The sequence below is a fragment of the Acyrthosiphon pisum genome, chromosome X (genome assembly GCF_005508785.2).
Source record: "Acyrthosiphon pisum isolate AL4f chromosome X, pea_aphid_22Mar2018_4r6ur, whole genome shotgun sequence".
NCBI classification, from domain to species: Eukaryota; Metazoa; Arthropoda; class Insecta; order Hemiptera; family Aphididae; genus Acyrthosiphon; species Acyrthosiphon pisum.
The window spans coordinates 21,384,151-21,410,459 of NC_042493.1; the positions used below are offsets into that span (position 1 = coordinate 21,384,151).

General features: G+C 26.8%; 1 long non-coding RNA gene across 3 annotated transcripts; it reads right to left on the bottom strand.

The window, feature by feature from the left end:
* Window positions 1-239: 239 nt before the first annotated feature.
* Window positions 240-15,802, bottom strand: LOC100569862. 3 transcript variants are annotated; one of them, XR_003840259.1, is made up of 10 exons: window positions 15,244-15,802; window positions 15,087-15,183; window positions 14,579-14,731; window positions 14,363-14,473; window positions 9,411-9,573; window positions 6,598-6,740; window positions 5,331-5,458; window positions 3,444-3,599; window positions 2,851-2,949; window positions 472-707 (listed from the first exon to the last, which is right to left on the bottom strand). It is a non-coding gene; the product is annotated as an uncharacterized LOC100569862 (long non-coding RNA). The 3 variants fall into 3 exon arrangements; XR_118993.4 differs by lacking the exons at window positions 6,598-6,740; window positions 9,411-9,573; window positions 14,363-14,473; ... (1 more) ...; window positions 15,087-15,183; window positions 15,244-15,802 and adding an exon at window positions 6,013-6,362 and having other exon boundaries at window positions 240-707; XR_511324.3 differs by lacking the exons at window positions 6,598-6,740; window positions 9,411-9,573; window positions 14,363-14,473; ... (1 more) ...; window positions 15,087-15,183; window positions 15,244-15,802 and adding an exon at window positions 5,561-5,818.
* Between the last annotated feature and the right edge of the window lie 10,507 nt (window positions 15,803-26,309).

Sequence of the window (26,309 nt, forward strand, 5' to 3'; positions counted from 1 at the left end):
TAAATGTACTTAAGATTATGAAAAACAAAATTCTGAAATACTATCGTAAGTAATTAAAATCATTATGTAAATCACTACTTTTACACGTAAAACATGGGCGGCTGCTCAATTGTATCGGCTCAATGAGTCATTATCTCTCGATAAATAATAATTTTTTTGACTTCGAATTTTTACAAAAATATTTTTTATTATTTCGACCACAATAATACATAAATAACCTTAATATTAAAAAAAAAAAATTTAGTGTTGTGAGGTCCTTTAATATGAATATATTATAATATGATTTATGGTATAATGCAATGTATACCTACCTACATTAAATTATGTCTTTTACCTTGTACCAGTTGTACCTACAGTCGTATAGTATTTTTAAAGGTTTTTGTTTAACTTCGTATCTTGTCAGGTTGTCTGTCTGTATGTTTGTCCACGCTATTTCTCGAAAATGCTAAACGTACAGAAATAAACAAAATATAATATTCAGAATTAGGATAAGCTTTAATCTATTGTACACGACGAAGAGCTTTTTCTAAAATTTGGTTGATCGGCGCCGCAGCGCATTACGCGTGACGTGTATCATTCACGGAGGCGGCGGCGCGGGGTTCGTATACCATCCTCCAAATGATAGTGTAGTCAAATATTCATATTGACTGTAGACTGTTTAACGTTCATTTAGTAGCCCAAAACTCCAAAGTAAACAGTCACTTTATCTAAAAATTAGATTTACAAATAAATTGGTTATTTTGAATTTTTCCAAAAAACAATTTAATACAAAATATATACAATTTCTAATTTAAAATTGTCAGTGTATATATAAAAAAAAAATGTCATGCTAGATACCTACCTACCTACTTGTAGCACATGAGTCTTGAATATAAAAAAAAAAAAATGTTAAATTATTGACTAGAACAAAAGTTATTTCATTTGTCAGATTTCTGTTATATTCTATATTCTATATTATTATATTATACCTAACTTATAAAGACTGATGTGATTATATTTATAATAAATTGTAATATATTACAAAATTTTAGTATAAAGTGCATTTAATTAATTCAACAAAAAACGCAAAAGATATTTTGATTAATTTCAATACCACAAAATGGCTAATATACGAGTATTTATATTATATTGATACAATTATAACTGATAGGTATCTATAGTAACTAATCTATAGATATAAGTTACCTACTTAGATATACCAAATTATAACACGTTTAATATAATTGGTTATAAGTTTTTGACTTCAGACTAATTTAATTATATACTTCATATACCTATATAATATTATAATTTATAATAGTGCAAAGAGTCCATGTTTCCACTTTTAGTGTTCTACCTTATAAAGTGATCTATAGGGCTATAATAGAACCATAGTGCGATAGGTATCTAGTTGTAAAACGTACGTGTCATAATGTAGTTGACTCTAAGTGATTTGCTTAGATATAAAATATGGGCCACTTAATTCATGTTTCAAGTAATTTTATTTTATAATTTACAAATAAAAATCATATCGTTAAATAAGTAATAAAAATATAAAAACCACAATAGAAACAAAATTTAAAAAAAATTAATTGTTTCTGTCATTTTGTCTCTGGCATGAAATTGGAAATAAATAAATTACACTTTTACGCATTAAATTAAAACACAACAAAAAATATACTTAGAAATGTAAAAACATTCATTGAAAAACAAATTTTAATAAAAACTACAAAAATTATGTTAAGAAACCAAATACTTAAATAAATTTTTAACTAAACACACACAATTAAATATTATACCGGGTGATTCTTTTATCATTAAACACTCATTAAAAAATATATACACACAGTTTTATTTTCATATTCCATGGCAGAAGTATTTCGATATACAAATTTGAATTTAGGACGAGTAGATTATGAGTTATGAGTTACAAGTATTTTAAGTTTAGAAGAGCAGACTGGAGTAAACCGAGGTTACCCCACAAAATGTTGGTCCAATACACTGCTCATCATAACTTTAAAACTTTTTATGCGCTAGCAATTGGTTCATAATAAAATAATCACCTAGTGTATCAAAGGTAAAAATTAAATTACGGTATTAACAGAATAACTGTGCGGATTTTACTATACATCCATATTTAAACATATATTTTAACTAATTTATAATTTGTTATAATATAATAATTTATTATGATCATATTTATATCAATAAATAATCTATAAATATTTAAAATTAAAATGATTTAAAAGTAGTGTATTTGTATAGATTTAACTAATTAATACAACTACCTATAATACATTTGTTTATTAGAGATTATTTAAAGTACATAATAATTAATTTAAAATTTTAAAGTTAAAAGAAATCAAGTTTGACTATTATTCTGTTATGAATGTTTATGAGACTTATCATTTATAATTCCTAATTTTGGTAGTTATTCTTTTCATAATTCAACTGTAAATAGATTAATTAAAATATATAAGTACCTAATAATATTGTTATCACATTTTTCCTTTACTAATGGCTCAAAGATAAAATTGTTTATAACTCAATGGAGCATTTGAGTTAGTTTTATGGTGTGGTAAAAATTAAAAACCTTCTACCACAGGGCATTAACCTTATTTATGAGTATTTTGAAAATTTATTTTTTATAAAGCTGTATAACTTCAGATCACAGGGATGAATATTTACCTGAATATTATACAACTTAAAATCCTCATGTATTTCATATACTCAATTGAATAAATTATTCCATGCAGGACTACGTTTAAAATATATATCGTAACTATTTAAGTTAAATTATAAATTTTAAACTCATTAAGTCAAATTAAATTAAATTATAAATATTTTTAACAAAATATATTAACTGCTTACTTTTTATTTGACATGTTGGCATTTATAGGTATTCCATAACATTAATGTCTAATACATACAATACATTGAGTTTGGTATTAGGGCTAAGAACTGCACTTCCTGAAACAAACAAAAATTGAAAAATATACATAACTATTAAATAAAATAATATAATTTAATTAAATGGAGATTCATAAGTAAAATCTTAGTACGTTAAGAGTTAAGACTCTTTAGAGACTGATCATCTTGCAATTATTTAATATTTGGATTTTATTTTGTAGTCTAAAAATGTATTAGGTATACATTATACATATATACAGTTCAAATTGATGTTACATTACCTACTACTTGTGACTTGTATTTTTTTTAAATCATTTATTAACATTTAATCGTGTATCTAGCCCAAAAACATATTTATGTTAAAAAAAAAAACTATTATAACTAATTTAAATAAGAATGAACATTATATTTCAAAAATAAAAATATAAAAAAAAGTAGAAAAATAATTGTATCCCTCTTTAGTACGTAGTTTATTAAAATCGACCAGATAAAATATTTTATTAGATACAAAATGCGTACAATAAATCTTTTTCTAACACTTATGAATTACTTACATAAACATTTAATGGAAAAAATTTGTTCCACTACTAGTATATTGCATGCTTCAGTATAGGTACTTTGGTATTTGAATCCAACATTTTTTTTTAGAATTTCCAATTGACTGTTTTTATTGGTTTGGAAGCATATACAGTACAAGGTTGTGTTGTATTCTACATTGACACATTAAAATAAACAGATTCTTAAATTATAATGGATTATAAAATAATTTATAACATTACAAATCATCATTATATAATATATGCAAATTATTATGGCATAACATTTTAGCATTGCAGCATTAATTTTATTATGACCCACAGATACACCATCCTATTGTTAATATTGGAAGCTACTAATTGCTGTCAACCGTAATTCAGGTTGGCTGTATCTGTTTACATTGCACTTAATGCAAACGGATATAGCAAACCTAGCGACTGACAGCAATTAGTAGCTTACTAGCTTACAATATCAACAATACAATATCTTTTATCTGTGTATTATAAAATCAATGATTGCAGTACAGAACTGAAAAGATTAAAATTAAAGTTATGTTATAGAATTATACTGTTTAAACAACTTTTAAAATAATAAATTACGTATAATGCTTCTAATAGAACACCTTGTTTTTGGTTGTCATACTATAATCAATAAAATTTAAATAAATTAAAATACTGTTATACGCTTATTCTAAAATTATTGATATTAATTACAAAAGAAAAATTAAATATGATTTAATTAAGTAATAGGTTGTAACAATTATTTGTATATTTTGGTTTTTTGTTTTGCTTTTAAAATAAGAGGGTATATTTTTCAATCAATGGCTTGAGGTATAATAAGCAAATTAGAAAACATTTTATACATAAAACACTACATTGACACATTTGAGTAGGTAGACATCCAGTGATAGAACTTAACATTATATTTTCATATAGTTATACAAAAGTTACAGGATACATTAATTTATTAACTTGAATAATTTACAATTTATGATGTCCATGCACTTATTACATTAATATTTGGATGTACCTATCATGTTCCTATTATAATCTTATAATTTATTTGTGTAGCAAATTAATAGACTTAGCTACCAATCATTGAACAGTATTGGATTTAAATTAAAACATTTAAGTGATAGCTTTTTAACATTTTAACTACCATCAATAGGTACTTTGTTTAAGTTCTCAGTTCTCAACAATTAAAGATAATTTACTAAAATGCTAATTATAAGTAATTTGAGAAAAAATACTAAAACTTTAAATAAAAAAAGCGGGTAAGTAGATGACGCTCTGCTGTACGGTAGGTTACAAGTGTGTCATTGTATAATAGATTGTATTAAACTTGAATTCAAAAATATAATATCATTGTTTAAGAAAGTCGATTCTGAGCGCAGAAGGTTTGTCAGTCTGGATATTTTATATTGTTATTATTTATTATATCATGTAAGTTGAATTAATATTATAATATTATTATTTTTATTCGTTTCTATGGTAATAAACACAGAGTTAGAAATTAAAATACCATTTTTAACGGTTTTTCGTAATTTTTTGGTGGTTTTTCCCGTGGCATTAAATAATTATTGATAAAATCGAAAAATGACCTCTCTAAAGTACCATCTTGGTCCAATTTGCTAAAAGATAAGGAACTATACGGTGAAATCGAAGCACTCCTTCTGGTAGAAATTTTGTATATAGGATATAAAAAAAAAATAAACACTATTGTAAAACCACTATCTTTCTCGTTCCGCTTAGAATCTAAAAATTATTGTGTTAGGTAAGTAAAATGTTTTTACAATGGTTTGTTTATAGATTTTTAAAATCTAATGTGAAATTAATAATTATAATGTTTTAATTTACTTAATATAACTTATAATTCATAACTATTCATGCATTTATAATATTAACCTTTAACAGTGAAATCTAGATTCCTTTTAATCCAAATTAAATGTTTTTTGCTTGATATAGGTAAACAGTTAGTGTTTTTTTATATGATATTAATTTGGCTAATTTTGTGTCGCTTGTTACACTGGCACCTTAAACAGAATAATCAGTTTAATTAGGTATGTTTAATATAATATATATTTATTAATAAATAACACTATAAGACATGATTTAATGTATATATCGTATTTTACCATAACATATAGATTCGGCAATACAGTATAGGATCATATTTGTTGAAAATTAAAATATTATTTAAGTTATACATTTTTACTGTTTTAACTACTATTTGATTAGCAATATTGTTACAATGTTTATTGAAGCCTGGACTATGGATGCTTAAAAAACAAAGAAACACATCAATACATCATTCATTACCTACCAGCTAGCTACTCGTAATCGATATTTTAAATTTTTAACTTATATAAATTGTTTATTATTTCTAAATTCTAATGATAACTATAATTTTGTGCGTTGATAATTTATTGATAAGACAATTGATTAAATAATCGAAATATTTTTTTTCGAATTGATAAAGAATATTATTTCGCTCTTTGTACGAATGTACGTCCAGCCATGACAAAATAAAATATAAATGGTGCCATACTGCCATATTATGGTCAGAAAATATAATAATTTTGGTTACCTTTTTTGTTGTTGTTTATAATTGTGACCGACCACCTTAGCTTGTCCGGCAGCGTTCACCGCCACGGGAAAGCGTTTCCGAGTGACTACTCCATTTTTTTTTTGTGGTAGGTAACTTCACGAGAAAACAATAATAAAAAGACGAAAGAAAAACGTTCGCAACAAAAAAACGTGTTGGTGGTTCGGTGTGTGTTTAGCTACAGAATACAGACAGAGAGGAGAGAAAAAATAACATAACAAACGTTGGCTATGGCGATTACGACCGGAAGATGGTGGGGTGCTAGACGCTCGTAATTACGTTACGTAACGTTTATTAATTAAAATTCACAAATAAACTTATAGGTACGGTAATAGGAAAAAATTATAGCGATTGCGTTTTTAATTATTGTGTGTTTTTAATATTATATTATTATTTTTTATATATACCAAATATAATAAAATAAAAAATATAATAAAAATAACATAATAACACACGAAACACGTATAGTTTGTCACATTACAACTTTATTATCATGAATAACTAATAAGAGTATTGAAATAGGTGTATAATAATTATATTATAACGTAGGTAGGTACATTTATGTACTTAATTTGTTTAGATATCGTTTTTGATCAAAATTTCAAATTTTTTCAAGCTTCCAACATCATTATTTTTCCATTATTTGTTGACAATGTGTTGTACAAAACATGTGTTGACGAATTAGATTTTTACAAATTGGAGGTGCCCACCTGCAAATATGACATTATAGTTACACAAATTTGTTTATTTACCATACATTCACATTTGACCGTTCAATCAATTTTATCTGGCCCTTACTACATTTTTAAATTACTTCATACAATCTTAGTGTATATCTGTAGGTAGGTTAAATAAGTACCTACTACCATACATAAATTTCATTGTTCGTAAATAATAAATTCGTTCCATAATCGTATGGCCAGTGGCGTAGAAAGGAATTTTCAGTGTGGGGGGGCTATATATTTATAATTTTTAAGATAAATCACAAGGTAGTGCCCCCACACTATAATAGTTTATATAGAAAAAAGTTAGCAAGTTTGCAATTGTGTACTAATCTGCTGAACAGTAGGGAACTGTCTAGATAAATAAATTTAGAAATGTACCTATTAACATTTATAGAAATAAAACTTTAAAAAATTAATATTTCTATTAATATTTAATTTTAATTTTCAATTTTTACGTAAAGAAAATAATAAAATAAAAAAAATTGGTGAAAATTTCAAGTAGGTACATATACAGTTATTAGTTTTTGAACAATGAATACAATAAAATAAGAAAATTCCCACGAGTTTTGTTAATTTACGGATGGATTAAGGTCTCTTTCATAAAAAAATATTGTTGATTTACGTTCAACTTTTTTTTTAATATCCACTAAAAACAACTTATAAGAAAGAAACCTTGCATAAGATTTAAAAGTTTTTGGCCAAGCAAAAAAATTTGTATGGAAAATAATTTTAAAAAAAACTAATAAGAATCGAAATTTTCTTCTGCCTATAAATAGCTAAAATGAGTCAAAATATTTTTAAAATTTTATTGTATATTGAAAATGGAAGTATAAATTAAGTATAAATTCGATGAAATTTTCATTTATCTACGGTAGGTACGGTTTTTTTAGAGTTACATTAAATACCTAATAAATAGATTCTTTAGAAAACTAGTTTTACGTAAGTGTCTCCGTTTTCCTTATTTTTTTCTCCGCACAGCGTTCTTGTGATACAACATTATAGTATTGAAACTAGTCTTTTACCAAAATTATACAAAAATATTAATAAACATAGGACTAGAAAGTAGCAAGTAAGATACATTTAATTTTGTCAGTTTAAATTTAAATATTCGGAGTTATCTAATTGCTTTAACTTTAAACCACAGTAATACATTTTTAGTTTCACAACATACCTAATTATCATCAGCCATGTTACAGGGGTCAGGGATTATGTGAGTATTAAATACGGAGGTTCCGCTTCTAAAATATTGTCTCCTGATGACGAATTCAACAACTAAAATGGGATAAGGTAAGTGACAATAGTGTATACATCAGCATTGGCCATTGAGTATGGAATTGTAATATTTCTGTTAGATTTGAACTCAATATGATAACTCATTGCATACAAAACAACGATTTTGATCTAAGATACGGTTAATAGGTACTAAGTTTATTTTATGATATATTAATTATATATTGGTATAATAGTAATTTATTTTAGTATGTAATAATAGGTCTTAAAATTGACTAAATATTTTGAAAATGTCATTGCGTATAGTATAATATCATTAATATGTATAATAATAAAAGTAGTTAAGGATTCAAGGCTCAAGTCCTCACATATACCTAATATTTTTTAATTAAAACAATTTAACTAAAATCCTTCTTCGTTTAAATATTTTATCCAGTCCAAATTTGAAACTCTAAATGTTGAAAAATATTTTTTAGATTTTGGTTCCATTATGAACTAGAGGGACTTTGTATTAAATGTTCAAGCATTATCTATAAAAAAGTATATTTTTAACTCCAAAATAATTTACAAATTTTCGTGTATTTGACGAATTCTGTAAACATTTGAACGACAAATAATATACTTAAAAAAAATATATGTCTTTGTACTTATCTTAAATATTTTTAAATATCTTTAATTACAGCTTATGAGGAGAGGAACTTTGTATTTGGTTTTCATGTTATATAGTTATATATAAAATATGTACCTATAATAGAAAAAGATAAGGTAACAAAAAAAAATTGATAGTAGATAAATCATATGTACCTACCTATATATAGCTCATAAATATTAAAAATATTTTGAAAATTATACCATGTACCTACTTAAAGAAAATGTAACCTTTTGATGAAAATTTTAAATATTCAAAATTAACTGTATTTGAGTTACAACTTACAACAAAAAAAGAAAACCAACTTTGTCGAAAACTTGTTTTATGTAAAAGTTTGAGTTTTTTCTTAACTTTTTTTTAAGATCAAATTATTTTGTTGTAGTACCTATATGTATTATATTATAAAGCGTATTACCTATATTTTTAATTTCAAGGCAAAAAAACTTATTAAAAAAATGTATGTGGGTACCTACTATTTTTGATTTGCAATTTAAAAAAAAACCCTAACGAATTAATATAATTTAAATAATACGACTTTAAACATGATTCTTAAAAAAATTTATGGAATTTATGGAATTTATGGACAGTTTCAAGTATTTTAAATAAAACGGAAAATATACTGTTAATAATTTCAAAGCGCATTACAGCAAAATAGATCGCTAAAACTTATTAAAATATTTAAAAATCATTCACTTAACGTAATTTGTTAAATTTCCCAAACGCATTTACATTATTACAAATTCGCCAGTAAAACAGACTATAATATAGGTACTCACAGTTTAATACTATGTCCCCTTGTTGGTTTTGGACATACATGTTGTCTATATTAATATCTAAATGTGAAGAAACACCACTTTTTCTCTCTAAATTTAGGCAATTATATTTCACCTTATCCACTAGATTGCCATCAATTATAGATTTCGAGATGTCTTCAATTTCCTGAAAAATAATAATCGTATTTCATATTTAGGTACCTAATCAAACATAAAAAAATTGTCAATTATAAATATTCCGAATAAAAAATCCCCGGTAAAATATAGTCACTCGGTGTTTCCAGTAAATAATTAATTTTGTGTATTTTAAAATTGATAGAATAAAAAAAATTTCTAATTTTTCAACACAATAATAACTTTTTTTTTTCTGTTTTAACCGACGACGCCGCGGGATCTGTTTTCACATTGCTTCCGTGGCGCCGGCACGCCGCCATCGTTTATTGACGGTATCAAATATTAATACATACGTGGGGGGCAGACGGGACAGCTCCTCGACTTACGCCGTTCAAGCATTTTCAAAATTTTGCATTTACAATTAAATTTTACATTAACAAACACAATAATAACTTAAAACATAAGAAAAGAGATTTTTTTTAAATTGGTTTCTCATAATATTACTATATTTAAGTCAAAGTGTTTAAAAAATAAAATTATTTTTTAGTTTATCATTATATGACTGCAATACGCCACTACTAAAGTACTAAATAAATTATTAATAATAATTTTTTCGGTAACCTTAATGTGATGGTTCTTAATGGTTATTATATTGTATTACTAATTAATAAATTATTAATAATAAGTAAAATAGTAAATTCCCAATAGTTTTCAAAAGCGCAGGAAAAACCCAAGCACGTACTCTGGGACCTCATCTTGGGGGGGAGGGATTAATTTTTTTAGGAATACCTAGTCTAGAAAATTTAATTCAATGCTCCTAATATATTGTTACAATGGCGTTTGAAAAATATTTAAAAAATGTTATAAGCATTTAATGCTCAAATCTTGATATATAATACGTAAAAGTACAAATTATTTTGAGTTGAGAATTCATAAAAATTTTTCTTTTTAAATCTAAGATTTGACAATGTTATACAAGATTCCTCATAAGTTTGTCTATACCTTTTCTACTGTTGTATTAAGCGTTTAATACAAATATAAATTGAAAGGATCAGTGGCGCAACCAGGGTTCAAACCTTGGGGGTGCTACCATAATGAATCGCTCATAAACCCACCGAGTATCACAAGCTCTTATGACATTATCTTTCTTTAATTCTAATTCAGTCTGAATTTTAAGTAATTTTGAGTTGTTAGTTGATCGAGAAAAATTTACATAGAGGCTCTCCAAAATATTAAAAACATTTCCTTTCAAAGGATGTAGTAATAAGAATTGTTAGTATGCAAAAACTAGGTTAAGAAAACATTAAACATATTACATGTAACTAGGTTAAGACAACAATAATGTAATATAATAACAATTAAATAGTATAATTTAATCATAGGACAGTCCATATAATTGTTATTCGATTTTAAGTTTAAGATAGGTAAAAGGAACATGAGAAATTAGGTAATTACCACTGGACATTCGAGTAAAATTAAGTGCTTAATATATTATTTTTCGTTTGTTTATTTGTGTACGTCCGTGATCGACGTATATGATACTACGCATTCAAAATTGAACGAATCGTCCACATTTTTTACTCTCATAAGACTGCATAGACCCAGTAACGATATGTAAAACATAAAAATCCTGTCTTTATTAATAACCAATAACCATATCGTATTATACGATTATTATACGAATATTATATTTAGTAAATTTGCTTGGATGGCTATGGCATATAAATTATTGTCTACTAAACTAGTTTTTAAATTTTTAAATTTTATATCTATAGTGAAAGTTAATTATGGTCAATTTGTTTTTGATTTTTTTAAAAATAAAGAAGTTTTATTTTCTATTTTTTCAAACAATTGTATCCTTTTTTTATTATTAATTGTGCTTTAAAATTCGAGCCCTTATAATAATAGTCCCAGACAGCATTTTGTAACGATAATATTATAATAGTATTATAATAACGTTAAACTAATATTATTCGTGATTATAATGTTATAATAATATTATTAAACAAAAAATTGCTGTCTGGGGTAATAAGCTATATTATAGAGTTTTTGAAAAAGTTGCATATAAAAGTTAGTCAAATACGCTGTATACGAATTCAAAGACGCGCTCCACACCAGGTACAGATCTAGGGGAAACCCTAATTCCTTTTTTATAACACAATATAGGTACATTGATTATAAAAATATACACAGTGCTTATTGCATTTAAATTCAATGTTAGTATCCAGTAGTAGGCACTCATACAGTTGTATGTCCGTGGGGGGGGGGGAGTTCGTGGCGCTTAAGCCCCCTAGAGGGCTGCAGGGCTAAAACACGTGTCCTACTGAACGTTTTATTATTCATATCCTTATGATTTAGAGGAACAGCAGATTATACGAGCATGTCTAGTTCGATACTATTATTTGTATAATTTTAAATCTAACCTTATAATGGCACTGTATAATATCTCGGAAACTATGTAATATTAACGGTCTTGCTAATCGCATCAATTTACATATTTTTGAGGCTTATAAATTGCAATTCTTTTAGCGGCTACAAAATAATGTATAGGTAATATTATAAACTGCATTACCAACCATTTCATAATGACAGCATTTTAGTCTATTTGTTTTTAAAGATATAATATATATATATACATAGTGTGTATATATTAATATATAAGGCATTATAATATAATATAGGTACAGGTGGTTTTTTAGTTATTTATTCAAATTCTTATTTTTAAAATTTTTAATTACACCTTAAGACCATAATATTTTTAAATTTCTGACATTTTTTGTAGCAACTACTTACTTTAGGAATGTCTTGTGACGATACGAACATCTATTTTTCAAGTGAACCCCCCCCCCCTTTTACTGCAAATTATTTAGTGGAAATTCTAATGAGTATAGTTTTTGAGTTATTAAAATGTTTATGCTAAGAATAATAATCCTTAAAAATGGTTTTACAAAAATATAAACTATATGTAATATTAGATTGATGTAGATAATAATAATTATGTAGTATTTATATTAGTATCATTTTTACAAATTATTTATATTGTTAGATCAATAGTAACAACCAACATTTTAAAACCATCTAAGGCCCCATAGGTATCTACTTAACCCATTACTATATTATCCTTATAGTATACCAAGGGCCGTATTCTATTCATAGTCGATGCTTAAGAATAAGTATTTCCTAAGCTAAATTTGATAATTAAAAAAAAAAATTAGATTAAACAATATTTATTATTAAGCATCGAATACGGCCCTAAGTTATACCTATATAACTTAAGAACTACTTTATCAAATTTTGATTTAGATACATCAAAATATTTTTAAAAAAATATCTGCTGGATAATAATTAATAAAATTGAATATGAGAGATCAAATTTAATAAAAAAAAGTTTGCATTGTAGAAGGATCATCCTATTAAGATGTATAAAAGCATAAAAAATATGGTCTTCAATTTCAAATGTATATTTAAAAATTCCAAAAATCAGAATTTGAATACATGCATAATTTAAGCGGACAAACAGAGTGAGCATGTTTAAAAAATCATACTATATATAGTGTAGGTATATTTTCATTCGATTAACTTATGCAGTTTATCGTTTAACACAACTGTTAATTCAAAACTCAATTTTTTTTTTTGATACCATAGATATAAATATATAATATGTCTTATACCTAGACTGACATACTGTCTCTGCTTAGAATCGTTTTTCTTATACAATGATATTATAACATTGAATTCAAATTTAATACTATCCATTATACAGTGGCTCACCTGTAACCTACTGTACAGCAGAATGACATCCACTTGCCCAACTTTTTATTTTTAAGCCTTAAAATATTAAATGAAACTGTTTTCGTAAATTCACAGTATTGATAATTGGTACAAAGAAGCTTATCAAATTTATTCGTTTCCGTTAATGTCAACCGATAAAGTATATTAATTATATCTATAAGTTATTGTATTTGATAAGTTTTTGACCAGCATTTTTCTTAGAATTCTTAGACATTAACTACAATCAAAACCAAATCAAGAAATAAGCTTGGTGTCGAACCCACGATGCGTATTTCACTTACTAACTAAATAGAAGCTCAAATTGAAGCAACATTAAGACCAAGGAAGTCATTAAATTCTTTATTATTTAAAAAAAAATATTTAAATTAAAAATAATTTAAAAAAATATGTTCAATACAATTATTAAAAGAAATGTTTATTTTTAAATACAATGTAATTAATATTATGACCTGTTATTAGTACATGTAATATGAGTAAAAAAAGTTATTAAATTAAGAGTACCCAATAGTTATTTTTTATTCTGCCATTGAACATTATTTATAAAAAGGTCGCATAAAAAATTTGGTAAATATCTTGGGTCACCACTACACAAAAGTTAAGAGCCGCTGCTCTAAAGGAGATATACCCCCATTCCCTCACCACCAAAACGCATTTGCAGCTATCAAAATCTATTCATTAAAAAAAAAAAAAAATTACAAACATTTAGTAATTATGAGGATTGGACAACCTATTATATGTACCTATATAAATTATAATTTTTTTAAAATGCCTATACTGTTATTATTTTGGCTAGCCACCGACTGTTACGTATTGGTAAGTACACTTTATAACTTTCTGAGGGCAGAATATAAATCTTAGTTTGCGGAAAATCTATTACGTTGTAAAAATTCAAAATTGCTTAGAGCTGAAATGGGTACTTACCCAATATATTTCAAATATATTAGGTATTTCCTATGTTAGATAATATAATATGTAGGTGCGGAAATTTAATATTTCATACTTAAATATTAAAACTGTTTACATTTTATTGAATTAGGTGATATGCTTACCCTTCAATTTTTTTCTGTATTTCTTCTTTTATTTCACGCTTCTGCGTTCTTAACATATTTATATTTAACGCTAAGCATGATTTTACTTGATTCGCAAAATTTGATTTTTTACTATTAAAAAAAAATTATATGTATATAATTATTCTTACAAAATTCAAACAGTAGAGTTTTTAAAAAAAAGGTAAATATACTGAATTATGTACATTTTAAACACACCATAAGCTAACTTTATTTTTCATTAAATTTGAACGGATCTCCCCCATAACTTTGCTTATAGGTAGTTTTACAATGGTGAGTTCTATGATTCACTAATTGGCACAGCGCACAATGCCATTTATTGCATTTAGTACAATATGCCTCAATGTATTTCTGTAACGTAAATAATTATAAAACTGAATTATATGACAATATTACAATAGAGTTACGATTCATTATAGGATTTATTTTTATAACATATAAAATAAACATAAATTTTCTATACAAAAAATATACTCAACGAGAAATATTTTCAATTAGATTACCTATAATCGGTATTTTTTATTATAATATTTTTGGGAATTGGTTCTTAAAACAATCAATGCTTTTTTATGAAAAGAAAAAAATACTGTTACATATTATATTTTGGTTTAGACGTTTGCGTCAAACGTAATTGTGCTTAATTTGTATTTTACTAAAAACAAAGATATATTACAATTCCTTATTTATATACTGAACTTGTACTTACATCATCGCAATTTGGACATAGGACTTTCGATTTTTGTGTATTGACTATTTTTTTATTTTTGGTATTCTTCATCCATATAATTATTTCTTAAAATACTCTAAAGATAACAACATAATATGAATGAAAAATAAAAACCATATTTATATTAATATATTACATGTTATAATATATTTATTCAGATAATATTTTATACAGGTGGAATTTGTGAGTGGTGGAGGGGTGTGACTACTGACTAGTGTAATATTCTCGTAGCTGAGGTGGTCAGAGTATTTATTCTGATAGCCAGTTGACTACGAGTATATTATGATTTTGCAGGAAGCAAGACCGATTTGTTGACGATGAAGTCGATGAAGAGGTAATAGATAAATAAATTGTAGACAGGTGAAATATTCTATGTGGTTTATTAAAATGTTCTTCTGTAAAATTGACTTAGTCCAAATAATTAAATTATTACACAAAATGTCGTGGAGGTGCTCGAAGTACAGTGGAGAAAACACGTCTGAATACAGGCCGTCTCCGGTCTGCTTTTATAAGGGCCCAGGCTCTCCTACCTACCCCCCGGTCCATTGACTTATCCATAATGTATCATTATGTTATCGGTGTCCTGTGCACTGCATATGAACCTAATCATAATGTTGATTCCACGAACCGTCAATTATTTGTTGCACTCGCATCCTGTTTTCTGGTTTTAACTATAATGTACTTTTATCTACTTATGTGAAGAGCAAGCCCCATACCCTGCCGTTAAATACATGGCTTGTGGTTTTGAATGTGTTTTATTATACAGTCAACTCGCGATATAACGAATTTCAAGGGACCGAGAAAAAAATTCGTTAAATCGAAAGTTCGTTACATCGAAATTATATTATACCGCGATATTTTCAAGGGACCGGTAGTTTTATTCGTTATATCAAGATTTTCGTTATATCGATATTCGTTATATCGCGAGTTGACTGTATTATTATGCTCGATTAATCCCACCGTCTAGCGACCCATGTATTTATAGTTTAGTTATTATATATAGATTATTGTGAGGGTCTTTCACTCCCCCTAGTATCATCCCTTACCACCTATGTTATTATTTTGATTATAGTTTATATACTCTCACCTTGATTACCTATGTTATTGTAATATTATGTTCCTTATACTGGTATTATTTGAAAGGAACGGATACTATCCGTTACACTAGTGATGGGCAAATTCTCGAGAATATAATACGTTTTTAAATATTGATCAGTTTTAAATTAAACTTATGTTTGTAAATGATTCAAATGACAGCTCTTTATTGGTATTATGTCAGTTTAGATATTTATTCTTTAAAAAAAAGTTATTAAGTAACTATAATTAAATTTTTTAATTAAAATCTGTACAATGATTACAAAATAAACGATCCAACTTTAATTCATATATGCTGAAAAAATAAAAATAAGCATAATGAAATTGAAATACTGAATAACTTAATAACTCGATTTTTTTTTTAAAAAGAAATTTCCAGAAAGGTTCTCGGAATATTCCTAATGGCACATCACTAGGTGTGACTTAATGCTGTATAGCAAAAATGTATTGAAGTGATGTCAATGAATTAATTAATCATCGAATGTAGTTTAAATGTTACCTACTTAAGTACCCCCTCCATTACTTTCCATTGTTTTCCATTAAATTGCACCCGTACCCTGAGTATACAATAGGTACCTAAGTAAAAGCTGTATATATAAAATATATATTATAAAACTTGTGTTTACTTCATCAAACTGTTCACAAAATAATGTACAATTTATGAGTCTTTTTGAAATGTCAGTTACCACTCCACAATCACATACAAATTGACCTATATAAACAATAAAAAAACATAATAAACAAACTTGTACTACCGTATAAAGTAAATCAAATATAAGTACCTACTAATTCTATGAATTTTTTTGAACTTAAATACAATAAATTGCATTGAAGTATTCTAAATATTATGTTTTTAAATTTTTTATTCATACAAAAAGTGCATCCTTCAGTCTTTGGTATAGCAAGACGTAGGTGTAACTATATAATAATTTGTAACAAAAAAAAGTATGTATTTGAAACCATTCCATCAAAATGTGTTTTTAATATTTTACACGCAGATTAAATAGATCATGACGATTAACCGATATATTCCAAAAGTTATTTATAGACATAATTCCATAAATAAGTGTTATACTTTTTTATAAAATTATATTATAAGTACCTACTTACCTACTTCAAAAAATATGTTCTTTCAAGACATATTTATTATCCATAATAAGTAGGTATGTACTATGTATAGGTATATTCAGAATACATAATAATATTGATAATAATATACAAAATACTATTCAAAATAAATTGCACTCAATCTAACAAAAAGGTGAAAAAGTGGGGACCGTGCTCTGCTTTAAAGTAGTTGTCGGGCATGTCATTGTAATGTACGTAAATAATCGAACTAAATAATAATTTAAAAAAAATGATAATTTAAACATTTGGTGAACATTTCAAGAGTTTATTCGTTTTTTAATTGTAAAATACCAATTGATAAATTGAAAAAATCGATTGCTGGGAATTCGTTAATTTATACCAATGAATAGAGATACACTATCGTAAAACTGTTAAATTCAAATATTCATAAAAAATAATCAACTCTCGGTGGGCTTGCTTTTATTTCTGGCAGTATCCATCACGAATGTACTCTGTAATTAAAAAGTTGTTTGTTTATTCATTATTGTACCTACCTAATACATTTTGTAGGTACCTCGTAGGTACCTAACATATTATTATTTAATAATATTTATTACAAAAAACTACGTGAACAAGGAGGGCATCGTTGTCGGCAGTTAGCGTAATTTATTAATAATATAGATAGAGAATACCTATAGAGAATATAGAATTTTTTACTGGCGTAAAATCATGTACAAAATAAATGTATCTTATATTTTTTTCTTTATAAAAATATTGACATATTCCCTTTTTTACGAACACCGCCATTATATAATTTTATTATTAAGTTGCAATCATATAATATTCTCGGCACAATCATCTCGGCCATCACTATATTATTCTTTCCAGGGACGGATCCAGGGGGAGGGCTAGGGGCCCAGCCCCCCCCCCCCCCAGACATATTTTAGACATATTTTTTATACCTACAGTATATCAGCTTCTAAGTATAGTTTGTACGTTACCAATGAGTGTAGCACTGTAGCTACTGCAGAACGAAGTTTCTCTACCCTGAGACGAGTAAAAACCTGGCTACGCTCTAGAATGCAGGAGGATCGCCTAACTTCGTTATGTTTACTAAGTGTCCATAGGGAAGTTGAAATAAACATTGACCAAATAATTGACAGATTTGGAAAAAGTGACAATGTAAAAAGGCGTTTAGACTTTGTTATTTAACATATAAGTATTATTTTATTTATAAAATTTTTACCTACTATTAAAACAAAATTTTTAAATTAAGAATAAAGGATAATAATTTATTATAATTGTATTTGTGTTGTAAAAAAATTGTTGGGCCCCCCCAGATCTTTGCCCTGGATCCGTGCCTGATTCTTTCAGCATCATTCATTATTTATAGTCTGTAGTATTTGGCCGTTCGGCACGCGGCACGCCACGCCCTTTTCTCCAATACCACTACTCACTTCTAACTATTATAATCGTCTATAAACTATAATAATACTAGTCGGCTTAACACGTTCACTGTCCATGAGTTAAATTAAATCAAAACTTATAAGTCCTTTGACCCATATGTGGGTCACGTCAAACCTATTTCATCAGTCCATGACCCATATGTGGTTCATTTCATACATTTATTTCCCTGTAGATTTATTTGAATTTATTTACATGCTATGAAATTCATTAACACAGTTGGACTGGGGAGATGATAAGCTTTCTAATGATATAGGTATAGTTTTAATATGTTTGTAATTGTTATAAGCTAATAAAAATACATGCATAATATAATATATAAATTATTTATTGTATATTATATTTCATTATATTTTATTTGTAAAACTAATGGCTTTTGTTGTAGCAAATTAAACAATAAGCATGATCACATATATAATATGGTACATACTTTGCAATGTGTGTTAACTTTTTTTGCTTTTTTTCCAGCTTCTTCTGCACTCAACTGTCCATCTTCACGAAGACTTGAATAGCGCCATGACATATTTTTCTTTGTATTTTTCCATTTTGTCTATCAAACTGTTCAAGAAAATGCATTGAAATTTTTTTTTGAATGTTCACAGATTCTGATTTGTCTGTAACCCATAGGCGCAAATAGGGAGGGGGGCTTTAGGGGCTAAGCCCCCCCAAAAATGTCCATAGCCCTCCCAAAAATGTCCTACATAGTACATTTTGTTTTGAGCTTATTCAATATTATCAAAGTAAGGCCCTATTAGCCCTCCCAAATCTCAAACGCTATTTGCGCCTATGCTGTAACCTCTGTACACAAAATACTTCTAGACAGTGATTCGGTAAATGAAAGTAAAGTTACTTTGTTGTTTACTTGTTTGTTGAAAATAATCATACTATTTACTACTGTTATCCCAAATAGTAATTCGATAGCAACTTTTTTGTACCAAACAAGAGATTTTCGTTGTGGATTATAATAACTGCTTAGTTGATCTGAAACATCGATTCCCTGTTTTGTATTATTGTAATCCAAAATAATTTTTGGTTTTGTTATTGTATTTCCTTTTCTATCTGTTTTTCCTGTATTTTGAAATTTATCTCCATGGCAAGTAGTCGGTATCCTATTCAACCTACTTCAACGATTAGTTAGCTATCAGATAAAAGTCCTCTCAGGGTATAAGCTAGCCATAATATAGGTACCTAGACAGTAGACACCTAGTATATTATAATGTATAACTTATTGTAAATACTAAATTGTAATATTATAGTAGATAGGTATTGATCAGTGGCGTCATTTGGAAGCTGCAGAATTTTCCTCAACCCCATTTTACAATTTCGAATAATAGTGAGAATTTTCAATTTTGACCTTCAGAATAATGCAATAACTTGATTCACTTTCCTATATCACAAAAGATGCGGACAGAAAAATATACTGCACAAAATATACTATTAATATAGTAAATCGGAGCATTTTTACTACCCTAAAAGTTGATGACAGACAGAAAAAAACACACCATTCATTATAAAACCAATATATTTATCGATACGCTCAGAACCTAAAATGTCAAATGGCTCAAATAAATAGCTCAAAAAGAGTAAAAATATTTTTTCATGACAATATTGAATTTATATAACGTAATTAACATGTAGGTACCTATATTAAAATACTGAGATCAATAGTTAATATATATAAATTTAAATAAAAAACTTTATACGTTTGTGCACCGTTTTGATAATATCTCATAGATAATATCAAACATACAATTTGTATTTTAATCTATAAAGGTTTATACAATAATGATTTTTATGTAAAGCCTTTAAATTATAAGACAATAATTAAATTAATAAGAATAAATTAATAATTTATTATTTATTTAAATCATGCTAAATTTCTATGCAAGTTTATGAGTTCTTTACCAAACAAATGCCAGTGTATTTTAAGATTTTTTGATTCTATCATACTTTTAACAATCGATTGTAGGGTATTATGATTTATGAAAATCATATTTTTGCTGGCTATCTTAAAATACTTACGAACGTAAGTCGAAAACGTGATAGCTGATAACAACACATAAATAGAATACCAATTTATATAGGTAGGTATTATAAATATGATAAAAGGGATAAAAGTAGGTAACCACTCGGTTGTACCCACAATACCTTTTACCTATAAATGCCAAGTGCATATACATCGCTTATCGTCAATGAGTGCCTAATATATAATAGTCACTAAGGTAATTACTAAGAAAAGTACTGGGAATTTTTTACTTTTGACCGGGAATGTATCATCTGGATTAACTTACGAACCAGAATAAATTTTTAAGTTTAAAATCAAAATAATTTTTCTGCTATAAAGTGTCCAGGGCTCCAGGCACAAAAAAAAACATACTTATCTTAATACCTAATACTTATAAAGAAAAAAAAATATATAATTGTGTTCATTTTAAAAATATGTTTAGCTAATTAAATTGTATTTTAGTATTTTATCAACGTTTGCATTTAAAACACTAAGTATGCATATTAGGTTCAAATCTTAAGTTACTTATTAACTTTAAAAAGAAAATATAGGTACTTTTCAAAATATATGTAGGTATAGAAATAATAAAAAAAGTTATTAAAACCATCCTAAAATGAATTTATAATTTATAGATTATCACAAAAAAACTTTAGCTTATATCATAATTTCAATAATTAGGTATATGAAGTAAAATAACATCAATCGATTAGGTAGAATATGATAGACGGATGCTTTCCTAGCTTAAAATGTGTTTGAATAACATACGAATCTATACAAGTAGGTATACAACTAATTTTTATTTTGCATTTTTTGTGTTTTATCGTTATAGCCCTATAGGTTATTTTTTTAAGTTTATGCCATTTTTAACTTTTTTTTAACAATTTTATTGAGAAAAAAATTCCGAGTGAATTATTTATCATTTTTATATCTTTATGTTTTTCACCAATCGAATAATTTAATATTTTACCTAGCTATTACAAAAAATACTTAAAACGAAATATGCAATTATTGTTCTCTAGATTAAAACCAATTTTAAAATTCAAATTTAAATCTAAATCACGTACCCATGTTAATAAATTGTAATTAGTAATTTTAAAATTGATGAATAATTTAATTTGTATAGTTTTATTAGCATTATTTAGGTCATTAATATACAATTTGTATTGACCTTAGTGTATATATTATGATTACAGCAAGACCAGTAATATAATTATTACTATATATTACTATATAGTATTACTATAAAAATTGTATCATATAGGGATGTTCATCAACGATGTTTCAATATTTAATACAAAACCACTATATTCCCAACTAACTATAATTGAGAGCCACTCAGAAACAACAGTAATCAATATCTAGATCGAATATAAATATAATATAAAATATATATAGGTACCTAATAATAACTTGTTGCAGGTTTTTAGAATACAATACAATTTGATTTAAAAATGTAATTTGTACATAAATTATATTATGAGTAGCATCATGCTACTAAATATTTTTCATTTGAGAAATCAGAGATATGATTATGTGTATATAGTGTATGCAGTGTAGAGGAAAAATATCTCATAGCCATGCTACTTTTTTTGAGGAATTTAGATTTTGTTGTTATTATTGCTTTGATTTTCTATGGTAATAAACAAAGCGTTACGAAATAGATTTAAAAAAGTTGTACCCTACTACCCTGCCCAAAAACATATCTATGTTAATGTCATGACTATTAACATATAACGGTGGTTTTCAAATTGGGTGCCGCAAGCGTTCACTATAAGTGTGCCGTGGTCTTTCGGAAAGTTCAACTATTCGTCCAAGAATAAAATTATAAAAATAAAATTAATACAAAATTGTGGCCCATCAAGCACAAATTTCTAATTAAATGTACTTATATAATTATAATTCAAAACAATTTTGTTCACATAATTATTTAATGCAAAAAAAGTCACTGTGCCGTGAAAATTTTTTGAGAAGCACGGTGTACCGTGTTCAATAAAAGTTTTAAAACCATATTTCAATACGGCAATACCTAATAAGTAATAACTATATTTAATAAATACCTATTTTAAAAATAATATAATAGTGTATCAATTTTCTTTGTTAAAATATACTTATTAATAAAAAAACTGTACGAAACCTAAAGTGGATTATGCACACTAGGTGAACGTGCTAACGCGAACACGTGTCTCCGTTCGTTTCGAGCGTCGCATATTATTGTATGATACTTGTTACCTATTTTAAAAGATACCCACGATGTATATATATTTTAATTTTTTTTGTGTTTTTAAATTTTTGTTTGATTAGAACTGATTGCATTAAATAACTGTATATTGCATATATTATTATAATATAGTACCTACCAACTAATTTAGATTATTTAAGTAAAAATTAATTATATTTAAATATACGATTGTATTATTATTTATAATATGGCAGAAATTTGTGATAGTATTGGAAAATTTAACGTTATATCTTGGTCGTGTTTGTTTTCAAATGTGTGTGTAGTGAACGTGGAAACACGTAATATAATCATGTATACGGTAAACCTATAATACACCCAGACATGTTTCCCGCATGGTATGGCAAATTGTTGTAGGGACCTACTCCTCGGTGGTGTTTAAAAATCATAGTTTTTCGTACAAAACCTAACAGAGGACTGTTACTATTTATCGTAGTCATCAAATAAGACAAATAAACAAAGTATATACCTATACCTAGCTAGTAAAATCTTTTTTTCAGAATTAAAATCAAGCAATCTAAACTAAATTTAATTTTTTCAAAACTTTAGGTCTTTTGAACTAAAATTTACAATAGTAGCGAGGCCCATTATAAGTTGTGACCACGATATAGCATAAAAATGCTGAACGCATAATCTATTTGTTCCCCAGTAGCTGTTCTACGGCAGAAGTGTAATTTATGAACACATCAACATAATGTATACACTAGTCTATGAGCAATAACATCGCATCCGAACTTACATTTTGCGCACGGGGATAGTAAACTTAAATAATTTAAACATACATTTGTCACATACATTAATTATTGTTTTATTTAGTTGAAAAATAAAACAACAAGCCATTTATAAGAATAATTGACATCATAAATGGACAACACGGACACACAGTACATAGGTACCTGCTATACCTTAGGTGATTTTAACGTACGCGTTTATGTTTTTAAAACGTCACAATTAATAATTTATTATATTTATATTTATTATGCTAATTTAGATATTATAATATAATATTTTTTTTATTCGAAGAAGAAAATACAACGTCCACAACGGACGGACGAAATGTTATTTTTTTTGTGGTTTTCGTTTCGAATAGATTCGTATGTAATTCCATGGCATTGACGCTACCGAATAATCGGATCCTGGTTCGGACTGTAGGCATTGTCAGACCATCGTAGCTGCACGCCAGGTGGGTGCCTTATCGGACCCGTATAGCCGACCGCTTCGCCAGAACATAATTTTTAATTTTTACGAATATACAATCTATTGAAGAAACGTAGAAACAAAACCTTCAAAAAAAGACAGTTTCGAAGGCCGTATGAGCGCGTGAGCCTTGACAAACGATGTGTGTTTTACACAGATTAGCGGATATTTAGTGATAGTGTGAAGATAAATATTTATATCAAGGTTATTATTACGCGTATTTTATTCTGATACGAAAAATCTAAGAAATATTTGATATTTATACTATCTATAGGTAGGTACATATTTTGTTTTATGAAATACGATATACGTAATGTAACTATATCGCTTCCGCGGCTTTATTCGTATATATATACATATTATAGATAACAATCCGTAACATAGTGATGACAATATAAAAAAATAACTGCATTTAGACTTAAATTTGGCAATGAAATATTTTAACACAATCACCTAAATTATTAGATTTACTTACTAGCTGTTAACATAATTTCATAATATATTATTTGGATACAATAATTGCCAAATTGGACCGATCTTTGATAAGAAAGTATTGACTCATAAGTTAATAACAATATAATATAATATATATAATGGTATATAATATATATAATATTATAATATATACAATACATATATTGTATTATATTATAACAATAGTGAAAATAATATACACTACTTATACTTAATACAAAATATTATGCCGTGTTAATGTTTTACGTATTATTATTGATTATTATGTTGATAATATTATTTATAATATATTCAATTATGGACATAATGTATAATATTGTATATTATATTATTATAAAACAAGTTATATGCGATCAAAAACGATCGATTGAAAATTGGCGAATACGACAATGTCAGGACGTACCGATGAAGAAGGTGGAAGTGTGAAACCGTATGTTACCGACTATAGTACTATAATATTATGCTATATCGCGGGTAGTGACTACTGAGAACGTGCCCAACAAAGACAGGACTGTGGTTTAAAAAATACAGAATTCCTGAAGAATATAATATGTTATGACTTATGGTCGATATGGCTGTGGCGAGAAAATTGTGATTGTAACGAAATTCAGTTACAATCATTTCGATGACGCGTGACCAAAAACGTAAATACTTCCTGCAAAACAATACTTTATAATAACAAAAAAACACTTAAAATAATATTGTTGATAATTTTGTATATTAAGATGTAGGTATATACTCATACCGATCACCTATGGAGTATGTATAATTATGACGCGCAGACCTGTAGCAAACTGCCCATGTCAGGGGGCGCAAAAGTCAGAAAAAATATAGGTACCTACGTTGTTATTTATAATATACTATGACAACTCAAGACATATTGGTCATTACTCGAGAGACAACATTCGTGTACATAGTACCTACCTGCCAGTTTACTTAAATTAACAGGCCCGGATTAAAACTATCGTAGGTCCTAGGCAGTAGGCACAGTACATTTAGACATTAAGTGCATACACGTTAATATGGCCCTGTAATGTCCAGTGTTTAAATAGTTAAGAAACCTTTTGTTTGGGAGAGGAAGTATCAAATCTTAGTGTTAATCCTTTAAAAACAAAAATATTTACAGCATAAACATCAAATCTAAACTTTTATTACTTTTTATATGATAACAATTTTAACATATCTTAAAAACAATTAATTTTACTCCAAATATTACATACAGATATATTATATTATATTGTCAAAAACCATGAAAAACAACTTATTTTATACCATTTTGCATATTTCTTTAATAAGTTTAATACAAAAGATATAATTGTAACAAAAAAAGGTGGGTAAGTGGATTTCGCTCTGCTGTACAGTAGGTTACAAGTGGGTCACTGTATAATGGATGGTATTAAATTTGAATTCAATGATATAATATCATTGTATAAGAAAAACGATTCTGAGCGGAGACGGTATGTTAGTCTAGGTATAAGACATAATATTATATTAGGTACCTATAATAAATTCCAAATTAATCATATCATAATATTTATTAGGTACTTATAACGCGTTATACATCAACAAAAAACCGTGGTACTATCATAGATATATAATAGTATACTTTAGAAGTTTCAAGTACCCACGAATAATATTATACAATCACAACAAAATAACTAAA